The sequence below is a fragment of the Paramormyrops kingsleyae genome, chromosome 9 (assembly GCF_048594095.1).
Source record: "Paramormyrops kingsleyae isolate MSU_618 chromosome 9, PKINGS_0.4, whole genome shotgun sequence".
In the NCBI taxonomy this organism is placed as follows: domain Eukaryota; kingdom Metazoa; phylum Chordata; class Actinopteri; order Osteoglossiformes; family Mormyridae; genus Paramormyrops; species Paramormyrops kingsleyae.
The window spans coordinates 366,349-372,037 of NC_132805.1; positions in this window are offsets into that span (position 1 = coordinate 366,349).

A 5,689-nucleotide genomic window follows, 5' to 3' on the forward strand; every position below is an offset into this window, starting at 1 on the left:
GCCTTTCAGTGTTTGTATTCATTTAGGTTGCGTTTGTCCATCTGGAAGCAGGCGACGTAAAGCACTGCATGGTTACCATTTGTTCGTCCCTTTTCTGCAGCAGAGTTGCTTATACACTAATATCCGCAAATGCCTGGATGTGTGATTAGTCATGTTGCTTGGTTTTGGTTTCATCTGATATCAGGGCTTCACTGCAGTTTCGTGGGACTCAAAGTCAGAACACAGCCCAGGAAGTTAGTTCACTCTGAATGACTGCTTAAATACGGATTTAAAAATCCCTTCCTTTCAATTTCACATCCTTTCAATTACGTGGCAGGAAGCAAAGTGGACAAGAATGTGAACAAACAGTTAAAAGTTTAATCCTCTGGAGAAGCCCAATTCGGCCCCTTTGTACCTTACTACGTTGAGTATATAAAGGTGAATATGAAGTTGCCCTTTATGTTGTCACAGCTGTAAGAATTGCATTAACCAAGAATCAGCTATCGGTCCAAATGGTCCCAGACAATGACGACAACCTGCTTCACTATTAGGCTCAATGAACAATACATAATAATAACCTTGAAACAAAGATAAGGACTACAAAACCTCATTGTTACGCTTCTACTGCCATCTTCTGCTTTTGAGTAGTACTGCATGTAAAGTTACTGAATTAAAATCATTGAAGGTATTCACAAATATTTTTACAAATACGTATATGTCCAAAGCACAAAAACAAATGAACAAATGAAGGTGGATAAATTATTAAATACTGCTAAATTACATTTTTGCCACAGAATTTCCAGTAAGCCTACACATTTTTAAATAGTCATAAGCATAAGCGTAGCGGTAATTCATTCATTTTATAGCCTGATTTAATTTTTAAGTGTCCTGATAGAAAATTTCACTGAGATTGCGGAGTTTCATGCGTTTTCGTCTATTAGCTTAACATGCCAGTTTACATTTTGACGATCTTAAGACTCCTTTTGCACCTGCACTTTTTATAACACTGAGATCGTTTAGGATGAGCCGTCACGATTCCCTTTTTACAGCAACTTCTAAACAGACTAAAATAAGTTAGCAATGCGCGTATGGCGCAGTGCTTGTGAGCGAATTACCTTTGGCACAATATCTTACCTTTGCACTCTTCCATCAGGTTGACTTTTTTTCTTCAGTCTTGTTACTTTGCATGCAGTAGGCGTCCACCTTGGACTGCTGTATCAGTGTTCATTCAGACTGCAATATACTATTTTAAAAGACCGTAACGTCTGTGGAGAGCAGGACTAACTACAATATAGGTCAGAATGATAATTAATATTGCTCGGTAATACGACTTAGGTCTGAATTTTTGCGCCGTGTTGACGGATTTTCTGCTTTATTCCGAATGTGTTTCTACTCGCCAGGTGGCGATGTCTACCACAGAAATTGCACAAGCTGCGCGCAATTTAGCCGAGAAAAAGCAGGACGAGCAGTCTTTTAAACACGATACTCTTCCCGAAACCACATCAGAAACGAGAACGGCTGGTGTCTAATTGTGTCTTTTCAATGTTTAAATATTACCTTTCTAAACAATCTTCATTGACAATAGTTTGGCCCTGGGGAAATCCTTATTTTGGAGCACACAATCCGCTTCGAAGCACGAATATTGTGTTGGACGTAGACAAAATCTGATGCAGTTACAACAGTGGGCCTACAAGAATTACACTGCTTGATGTTGTTCAGTAGTACTGATCAAAAAGATAATTTTCCTTGTTTTAAAACTACCCAGTGTTCTGGGATGTGCACTCATTTTGGCAATAAAAAAGATACTACAATATTAGCAATAATGGGCATGACAAATTATGAGATTATTTCCCTTGTCTACTGATCAGAATTAAGTACATCAATATTGCTTATTATATATGTGATAATGCCTTAAAATTTTGGATACATTTTTGGTTATACATTTTGTTAAATCTCCGCTTCATATTTGTCGTCTTTTGACTTTTCACGCTAACAGAGGATTAGCATGCAGGCTAATGCAGGTGTTTAATGGCCCGGTTGCATCCATAGGGAACTAGCATGAAAGGCATTCCTGATCCGAAATGTGACATTCTTCCATTTTTCCGGGGTTTTCTTTGTGCGGTGGCTGCAGCTGGTTCAGGTGCCTGCCCAACTGGCACCGGACCCGGATGTATGAGGAATAAGTCTCTCCCTGCTTGATGATGAAGCCTGGAAGCCACTCTTTTTCAAAAGCTTTCCTTGACACTTCAGCCACCACTGATCCAGGACCAGCAGCTGGAGACAAAAGATGTACATGCAGTATAAACAGGATCTGGAGCAGCGGCACACTGACCCATTCTTCCCCCGTGTGAGAACGGACGGACTCCTTCTTCAGTCCCTTTGTTTGGGTGTCTGTCAGCAGCGTCGTTTGACGCCGGGGCTATTGTGACTTGTGGTTTCTTGTTGACACAGGGCTCCACTCAGCTTGCTCCCTGGGGGGCAACCTGGCGGCTCAGGAATGACTGAAAGTGGATCCTCCTGTGGCACAAAGTACCAGAGCTTTTTTACCTCACCGATTAAATCAGTGAAGAATGCAGCTAATATGACGTCCAGTGATAGCCCAGTGGTGCTGATCAGACATGCTTCGGACCTGGGGTATGGGACTGGGTCCTGTGGCAACTGACTAAGGATTGCTGAGCAGGATAATTACAATGCATTTACTATAATAAAAGCTTCTGTTGAAAAGTAATTTTTATCGCGACTGGAGTATGTTAGGAATATCAGGGCATTTTTTTTACATGAATGGCATGGATTTGCATAGAAAAAAGTATAAGAAAAGCATTTTACTCCTTTGTGAATTATAAGCTACCTAAGTGACATGTGCACACATACAAACTCATATGGTGACATTGAATTAAATGACCCCAGAGTGCAGGAATTCCAGATTCTTCCAAGGCAACAGACTTATTGTGTTGCAACTTAGAAAATGTATATTCAAAGACCCCCAAACAAAATGCCATGCTGAATGCAGTGATAAACCCTGCACAGGAAATATTTTCAACCCTTGATTTTATGCTGCAGACACACGGTTTACAGAGTAAGTGTCCAGTTCTGTGTTCGTGGCTTTGTGCAGAAATGCTGAATAAGGAGGAGAAATAAGAAGTAAAGGATGAGCGACTGCACTTTAAAGAGCTGGAGGAAAGTTAGTCAAAATGCGCATTTTGTGACCAAAAGAAGTGGATTAAAGCAAAAACTGGATCCATTATCTTGTCTGAAGTTATTTTACAGATGCAACAGTTTCTGTTCGCTGCACTGCAGTGAACTCCACAGCATATTTTAAATTAGTGGGAAAAAATTATTTAAGACTCTTGCCCAGCGGAAAGCTGCAGTGACATAATGCACTAATTAAGTTCCCAGTGAGCCCCAGCACTTTCAAACTTCCTGTGGTGGAAGACAAGACTTCCTGTGCTGCAACCCCGGGGATGATGGGAATGTCTCATGCTGAATGAGCAGGAACCAGGTGTCTGCAGGCAATTAGCTGGGCTCTCAGGCACAGCTGGCCATCCTGTCGTCCCACATCGCTTCATGCCGACTTCTGCAGTTGTATGACACCCCCCCCCCCCCACCCCCAACCCCGGAACTGTCTGCTATTAAATTTGCTGTGTTCCAACTGTGCAGCTTGCAAAATTCTGTTTCCCAGCTGTACTGTGTAAAACACATAACAATATATTTACAGGCATGTTATAACTCTAAAGAATTATATTTTATATTTGTATTTACTTATATTTAGAAGATGCTTTTGCCTGGAGTGCCGTACAAGTGATGCATATAGCACAATGCAAACTGTGTTTTACATCCAAGTTTAGCCAAGCCGAATATGAACCATGTCAACTGCATATCTAAATTCAAAATTTTCCTACAAAAAAATTAAAAATAAACAATTAGGCAATTAAACAAGTAGGATTAGCTTTGGTGTTACATACCCGAAACAGGATAAAATTCACTCTGTGTTTTATATCTGCTTCTCTCTGCAGGTCAAGGTGGCTGACCAAATCACCGGGCCTGTTGTAACATGGCTTTCAGACATTTGCTGTTCACGTCTCTCCCCATCAGAGCAGGCCCATCATATAGGCAACATAGGTAACCGGCTAGGGCTCCATTTGATCGGGGAGCACAAATGAGTGAGAGAGAAAAATCTGAAAAAATACCTCCAGTTGCATTTGGTGACATTACAGTTATTTACAGTAGTTTTAATATTTCACTTCTTTTCTTGTAAAATAGACACAAGCTAGCTAATTAACAGCCAGATGACATGTGCTGCTAAAATGTTTTTAATATAAATTAATTGACAAAATTTGTTTTTTGCTACTCTGGGCTCAGCGGAATCTAGCCTATGGCGCCAGAACACCGAGAGCCGTCCCGCTCCCCGTAGTCTGGTTTATAAAAATACAATGAATAAATACAGAAACATATATTGAAATTGCCTCATTGTTAAACTGATCAAACTGCATGAATTCTTGCGATTATCTTCACTATATTCTACTAATGCACAGAAATGAAACAGTGGACTGACTATTTATACCAGTAGTCAGCTAGCAGAGAATAAATCCTATAATTAGCAGTGCTGATGTGATACGTAGGTGTGCGTGTTTTGTTAATAAAATGTTGAAATTACATCTTTTCATTTAACTTCAGCATAGTATTCCTGTATTCACACGGAGCTGATGACATCATTATAATCCAACATGATATTAGATCCCATCCTCTGTGAATCTGAGACGCACATAGATGCCGGGAAAGTCTTGTTATCCAGCAAATAATTTGTCTCACAGCAAGCACAGCTGTAAGGTGCATGCTCCCCCCCATCCCACACACACACACACACACACACACACACACAGACACACACACAGACAGACAGACACACACACACACACAGACAGACAGACAGACACACACACACACACAGACAGACAGACACACACAGACACACCTGTAGACAGACAGACAGACACACACACACACACACACAGACACACACACACACATACACACACACACACACATATTTATGTTATGGTCGGGTTTCTCAGTCACTCTCACTTCTACCATCATTACTGCATCCCCATAATACCAAAAAAGACAGATTAAGATTTATAACGTGTGTGTCTTGGGATGATTGGTTCATTGGGAGGATTTATTTTAGGGCGACATCCTGGGAAGTTTCTGTCTGTCAGCAATTAGTATTTTCATAGATAGATTGCAGGGGGGGGGGGGGGGGTGGCGGTGCTGCACTCATGTGCTTTAACGGTTCCCCCAGCACAAGCATATACAGCACACAGGACTTTTTAAAAATCAGAGCTCTGCCTTATTGCCTTTCATCACAAGTAACTTGCAGCAAGCATCAAAGATCAGTGCTAAGGAACCCTTTTGCAGTGTCTGGTCAGAGAAAAAAGTTTTTAAATTTTAATCAGAAGCAGAGAGATCCTTCTCAAAGCTCCATTTACTTCCCTCTGTGCTTTACATAGATTTCCACTTTCAGTGAATCTGCTACAGACCAGCAGGCGGGTTCCTGAGTTATCAATTACTTACTGTCTTCACGACATAACAAGCGGGCCTTATTTACTTGTTTAATTAATGAAGTATCCCTATTAAAATGATCAATGCTGCACCATTCGTTAAGGTCCAGCTGAAAGGTCCAGTAGTGCTAAACTGAAAGCACTGCTCTCAA